Source organism: Petaurus breviceps, unplaced genomic scaffold (assembly GCF_028583685.1).
Source record: "Petaurus breviceps papuanus isolate PSGF00001 unplaced genomic scaffold, PetGlider_PUasm1.0 567, whole genome shotgun sequence".
Classification (NCBI taxonomy): domain Eukaryota; kingdom Metazoa; phylum Chordata; class Mammalia; order Diprotodontia; family Petauridae; genus Petaurus; species Petaurus breviceps.
Window position 1 is genome coordinate 6,223,169 of NW_027186383.1, and position 7,112 is coordinate 6,230,280.

At 43.7% G+C, this 7,112-nt stretch overlaps 1 long non-coding RNA gene across 2 annotated transcripts in view; it reads left to right on the forward strand.

Moving 5' to 3' along the window:
• The window catches only part of LOC138173153 (uncharacterized), a 10,762-nt gene extending 4,070 nt beyond the window's left edge, over positions 1-6,692 (forward strand). For both annotated transcript variants that reach the window (XR_011171339.1, XR_011171338.1), the window contains exon 3: positions 5,645-6,692. This is a non-coding gene — a long non-coding RNA (uncharacterized lncRNA). The remainder of the gene's footprint in view (positions 1-5,644) is intronic.
• The last annotated feature ends 420 nt before the right edge of the window (positions 6,693-7,112 follow it).

The window sequence follows — 7,112 nt, forward strand, 5'->3', positions numbered from 1 at the left end:
TGTGTGTCTGAGTGTGTCTGTGAGTGTGTGTGTGAATGTGTGAGTGTGTCAGTGTGTGTGAGTCTGTATGAGTGTGTGTCTGTGTGTGTATGTGAATGTGTGTGATTGTGTGTCAATGTGAGTGAGTGTGTGTGTATGTGAATGTGTGTCAGTGTGTGTGAGTCTGTGTGCAAATGTGTGTCAGTGTGTGTCAGTGTATTGTGTGACTGTGTTGTCAGTGTGTGTATCTGTGAGTGTGTGTGAATGTGTATGTGTCTACGAGTGTGTCAGTGTGTGTGAGTCTGTGCGAGTGTGTGTGTCTGTGTATGTGAATGTGTGTGATTGTGTGTCAATGTGAGTGTGTGTGTGTGTGTGTGTCATTCTCAGTACCCAGGACATTGTCTGAAGTGTGCTCAAACCCTCCAGTGAATCAGCGATCCCGTTCACATGGCCATACCCTGTAATGGTATAGATGATAGCCCATTCTCGCCTGTTAAGCTAAGTGACTCACCCACCTCCTCCCATAGGTTTGGCTCAGGGACTCCATCCAGTGGATGAAGACTTGAGCTCAAGGCTGATGTGCTCTGTTGGTACCTCAGGATCTTCAGCTTCTTCAGCCTTCTTCCAAGTCTCCTGACATCCTGAGGTACCAACAGAGCACATCAGACTTGAGCTCAAGTCTTCATCGATTCCAAACTCCCCTGATTGTCCTTCAAGGCCTCACCCTTCTTCCCATCCTTACTTCCCACCAGCTCCTTGGATCCACCTTCTCCTGTAGCCAGGTCATTCCACCCCACCCCACTGCTGACCTGTTCAGAATCTGTGTCTTTTAAATGCCAAGGCCCCCAAACCTGAGCTTCCAAGGCATCGCATCTTAGCAGGGCCGAAGCTGACGCCTGTAGGCACAAGGGCTCACATTGCAAAGCAGGGAACCTGGCCCTCCGCCCAATTCCCTTTAAGCCTGTTGCTAGCCATGTTTGTGTCTAAGCTGAAAACAATTTATTCTCAGTTTATCGTTCCATTTTAAGAACATATGATTGTCTGAAATTCTGCTTCTTTATAAAAAGAAGTGTCTTTCCTTATTTCCTCCTACTGGATCATTAATGGGCTCAGGGACCTACCATGAAAGTCACATCTTTGGGACAATTTGTCCTAAAAGCTTCGGGCCTCATGTTAGGCCCCAAATGACCTTGGGAGTAGACAGGAGCTTCCCATTAAGCTCCCATTTCCACAGGACGCTACAAGGAGCCTGCAACATTGTGCCTTCTCGATGTTCTGAATGGAGTCCTGACTTACTAGTTAAAACAATCCCAGAATGTATAGCAGCAGCTCTTTCAGGTCAGAAACTTAGACTGTTCTGAAGGTGATTGGGACTAATTTGGAAAGAGTCCTGGGAAAAAGAAGGCAAAGGGCGAGAGAAGGGAATGGAGTTTGAGGAGAGCAAATGTGTCCTCTAGCTTGGAGACAGAAATAGGAGTGATGCCTCTCACCTGGACCCATTCCAGAGTGACTAGGAGAATTGCCAATTACAAAGGCAGGACCACTGGGCCACAAACTCCCCAAAGTTAGCGATGATTTCTGCAATGTCCAATCCAATCGTCTTCTCTTGGTCTCTGGCCTTCTCTACCCGTCAGCTGCATTGGACTCTTTGACCACCTCCTCTTCCTGGGTACTCTCTCCTCTCTGGGTTTTCTTAAGCCTTTTATGTGCCGTGGACCCCTTTGGCATTCCTGTCAAACCTGTGGACCCCTTCTCAGAGTAATAGGCTTGTTTAAAAAATGCTAGATTTCAACTAGAAGTTTCTAAAAATAAAGACAGATAGATATAGATACAGATATTTCCTATTCAAGGTCACGAATCCTCTTAAATCTATCCATAGGCCCAGAACTCTTGCTCTATTGTTCTTATCCCCCACCCCACCCCCCAGAGGCTCCCCAAATAATCCCATGACCAAGGCTAGCAGGCTGAATTCGTTTTATGTGTCAGGAAGGACGAGTCAGGACAGAAGGAGGGATCAGAGCTGATCTGCACACACAGAGAGAAGATGGCAGCCACCTAGGGTTCTGACTTCAGGAAGCAGGAAACCCTGCCCATAGACCAGAGAGGGGTCAGTTCAGCATCTCAAGAGTGTCCTTGATAGACTCGATTGTCCAGACTTATTGTCCAGACAGACTCGATCCAGCCTCCAGACCAGACAGGAAGATTCTAATTCAGGTCATAGAGTCACAGATCTTGAACCAGAAGGGGCATATAAGGCCATTCAGTCCAGCTCCCTCATTTTAGAGCTGAGTTAACAGAGGCCCAGAGGGGCCATAGGTAGTCTGTATGAGAGGTAATTGGAACCTAGGTCCTCTAATGCTAAATCCAGAGCTCTTCCCCCTGCCCCACACTACCTGTCTGGTGAGGAGATGCTGCCAAGGTCACAGACATAGAAAGGGCCAGACAAAGACTTTGGATGTAGGTCTTCCTGACCCCAGCCCACTGTTCTACCCAATTGCATCATGGCCCTTGAGCTAAGGTTCTCCCCTGAGTTCTCCCCCATCCTCCTTGGTGCAGACCAGGGGATAAGAAGCTCCCACCTTGCTCAACTATGAGTCTTTGATGCAAACTGTGGCTGTCTCTTGTCTCCATTCTGCCTACAAAGGCTAATAATTGCTTTGTCCATGGAGACCCCATCACCAATCTGTCTGGTCTTGCCTGACATGCTTCTCCTCCCTTGTGCCACGTGACTTGGCTGTCATTAACTCTGGGATTTGCGGTATTTTACCCCAGGCTGATCCGTGGCCTGACCTTGTCCATGATCTTTGGCTTCCTAGGAAGAGAGACTTTCAGAGTCTGTTAGGGAAGCCTGGCTACCCAGGGACACATTGGAATGATACTTTTTCCCAGAGGGCCTGGGTGAATTTTAAAGTAAATCAGATCACTTTAATTCTACGAGGTCAAAAAAGATGCACCAGAATGGTAATTGAGAAAGCTTCTTAATAGCAACCACATGTAAAAAGAATTAGAAAATGGACATGAGCTTCTAATTGCAAGATTTTTTTTGTTTGTTTTTGTTTATTTTCCACCAAACTCACTCTATTTCCCCCAAAGAATTCTAGAAGCTGTTTCAGGAGTTCTGTTGTGTCCTCTGAATTCACTTAAGCCAACCCTAGCAGACAGAGACTTGGTTTACACTATTAAAACAACTACTACTAATACCAACAATGGTAATGATGATAGTGATCATTTATATAGTGATTTAAGGCATGCAAAGTGCTGCGGACATCTCATTTAAGCCTCATAACAGCCCTGGCAGGGTAGTGTCTTTGCTATTTCTATTTTACAGATAAGGAAACTGAGTCTCAGGGACAGGAAGTGGTTTGACCAAAGTCACCTGGGGCAAGAGTTGAAGCTGGGTCTTCCTGACTAAGCCTGGCTCTCCACTTTCATCTCAAATGAAGCCATGCAAGGGCAGGGAAGGGAAAAGACCGACCTTGGTTTCAGACCCAGGTTTACTGAGAAGGAAAAGTGCACAGAAAATTCCACGTGTGGCCACATGGCCTCCAGAATAAAGCTTATTTCAACAGAGGCAAAGGCTTTGTGGTTCCCAGCCTCCTGCTCTGCCTGCCCCCTCTGAGAAGCAGCCTTTACGCAAAGGCCTGTTATCCACATCAATTTCAATAATTAGACATAGAAAGTGGGGCCCCAAGTGTCCCCAGTGAGGAAAGTGGGGCGATTATCTGAGCAACAAAGCTCCCATTGAGTTGGGGCACGATCACATGACAGACTGCCACAGAGCCGTCTCGGTCCCCCAGCGTTCCTTTGTCCCTCGGCATCAGATAAGGGGAGCTGAGCATGGCTCCGTTTCCTTCTGGCTTTCTTGCTTCTCGCTACTGATTAGCGGTGGAATGACAACCCTTGAACTTGGTTTTCTTCGAAGGGTCAAGAATAAATTCTGGGAAACTCTCGGAGTTTCCCCCTATTTTCTGCTCTCCCAAAAGCCTCCCTCCCTCCAATCTATTGAATTGATACTGACCATTCAACAAGCATTCTCTGCCTTAAATGGGAAGATATTTTATTCCTCCAAATTCTGCAACATTCTTTTTATGAATGTGTCAAGGAAGAGGGAAACATCAGAGAATGTGGAATCAGAGCTTTTTGTCTGAAGATGAATCCAACATTTTTATATTGCTGGGCCATCTGCCAGTCAATCAACAAGTACTTATTAAGAGCTTATTATGTGCCCGGCGACATGTTGAGGGTGGGAACTGCAGATCAGCAGTGGCATTTCTACAGTGCTATAAGGTTGATCATACACTTTCCACCATGATTTCATCAGATGATCCTCACAGAAAATCAGGAGGCACCCATCTGGGAGTGCTTGTACCCATTTGACAGATAAGCAAACTGGATCTTGGAGAGCTGAGATGACTTATTCACAGTCACCCAGTCACCCAGGCATAAGTGTCAGATTCAAACCCAGAGCTCATTCCATTTCAGTTGGACAAGTATTTATGAACTACTTACTTTGTACCAGACACTGTGCCAAGCACTGGGGCTACAAAGTCAAAAGATAGTCCCTACTCTCAGGGAGCCTAATGTCTAATGGGAGAGACACTATGCAAAGGCCTCTGTGCAAATAAGATGAACAGGATACATTGAAAATAATCAACAGGGAAGGAAGGCACGAGGCTTAAGGGGATCAGGAAAGGCTTCTCATAGAAGGTGGGATTTCATCTGGGACTAAAGGAAGCCAGGAGGCTGAGATGATGGGAAAGTATCCCAGGCATGGAGGACAGCTGGGGAAAATGCCCAGATTTGGGAGATGGAGTATCTTGTGCAAGGAATAGCAAGAGGAAGGCCAGTGTTGCTGGACCACAAAGTATATGGAAGGCATTAGATAAGAAAACGAAGACTTAGACATTTGTCCAATGCCATTTCACACAAATGTTGTAATCTGAGGCTTTGATAGTAGGAAAGGTGACTGTTTTTTTTTTTTACTAGAACAGGTGTTTTAGTTCTTGAAGGGATGATGTTGATGTCCCTTTAGCCCTACTTTCTCTTTTTACAGTTGAGGAAACTGAGGCCTAGAGAGATAAAATTACTTGCTCAAGAGGAAGGACAATGGCAAAATTTGAACATGATTTATGTTCTTTCCATTCCGTTGCATTCTGTCTTTATTATTCCTACTTCCATTCTCTTTATCATTATTATTTAAATCAGGCTATGTTCCATCTCTTTTCAAGCACACCAGTTTCCAAGTGTAACCATTGTTCTATATGATGCATTGATATTAAGACTCTCTTGATCCAAATGGGATTGGGGGGCAGGGGCAGGGACAGCTTGCAGCCCTGGAGTGGTTTGAGTTTGTTAACATAGGAAAGGTTTGATTGATTGATCAGGAAGGATCAATGAACAGTCTTAAATCAGAGTGGCCAGAAACAATCTTTGAGCTATGAGAAACTGTCATTCAAATGCTCACCCCTGTCCGGCTCCCAATTCTCCTGACTGAGTGCCACTGTCAACATCAATGGAGGTTGACTCCAACCTCCCATGGAGGCTGACTTCTCTCAAACCTTCCTTCTAACCTCAATAATAAAAAAGCCCTGAGAACTCTGGGGGAAAAGCTCAGACATGTGGTTCATGTCTGTTGATTGTAATGGTTTTTATTTATTACTTACAGGACTTTCACATACATTCTTCCTCAAGACCTTTATATTGTTTGTTTGTTTGTTTGTTTATTGAAGACTCTGCCGTCTCTGTGGAACAAACCTTCGTTGTAAAGATGAGCTCTGATGAAGGGCATTAGTGCAGATGTGAGTGGAGCTGTCCAAGCCATGACAGAGGACGAAATCAAGCTTCCTGCTCATTCCTGGACTGAACAACAGAAAATGACTTCAGAAGCAAATATGGACTGACCACCTTGGCACATCTCAGCTGATTCCATTTCAATTATTTTTTTGTTTGTTTGTTTACTAAAAGGAAAAAAAAACAAAACAAACCCAAAGCTCAAGTGTGGAAAGAATTATGCTCCCTTTACTTTCCTTCTCATAACAAGAAGTTCTTAAACTGAGATCTGTACATTTTAAAACTTGAAAAAAAAATTTTGATAACTATTTCAATATATGGTTTCCTTTCCAATCCTATGCATTTTATTCTATACTTTTAAAAACATTCTTCTGACAAAGGGTTTGAAATCTTTACCAGATTATTCAAGGTGTATGTGACACACAAAAAAGGTTAAGAACCCCAGCTCTATAAAAAGTTTAGAATTTTACCAGAAATTACCGTCATGTTCACTGGCCTATAGTTGCAGCCTCTTTTCTCATTATCCTTTTTGAAAAAATTGGAATATTTGCCTTTTTCTGATTATTCCACACCACTGCATTTCAATGATCACTGATAGTCATTCAGCAACAATAGGGACCATTTCTTTCAATACCTGAGAATGTCAAGTCAAACCACTAAACATTGTGTTCTTATTTTCTAAGCTCTGGAGTTACAAAGTTCCTTCCTTCAAGGAGCTCACAATTTAAAGGACTTGAACTCATCAAAGGTAGTTGCTTTGTATCATTATTTACCTCTGGTGGCAATTCCTAATCAGCGGATTTTGTTCTGGCCTTTCTAGAGAAAAATACTAATTATTGCCCAAAGAAAAATAAACAGAACAATGTATTTTATGATGTGTTGTCCCCATGAGTTTTATGTTGAGAGTTTGTTACAGCTAACTTATGTGGAGGAGGTTGGATTGTCATATGTAGGGACACAGCATTCAAGTTGCAATGAACGGGGGGAGGGATAGGGTTGATATAAAATAAGCCTGGGAAACAGGCTGAAAGACTTCTGGTAGACTGATTTGAAGCCTTCAGATTTCTCTTCTCTCTAGCATGGACCCATCAATATCCATTCCCACTGCCTTCCCTGTTTTCTTTACCATCAACCATTGATATATTGGATGTTTAGGATTCAAATGCGGCAGTTCAAAGTTTGATCCATGGAAAGAACAGTTTGGTATAGTTGTCTGCCCAGATATTTTCCATTTTTTTTTGCCTGTCCCTGGTCTTCCAGTTTCATCCTTAAATGTTCTCAAGATGATTTGTAGCATTCAGATTTCTTGTAGAGTTTTCAGTTTTCCCTTCATAGCTTTTCAT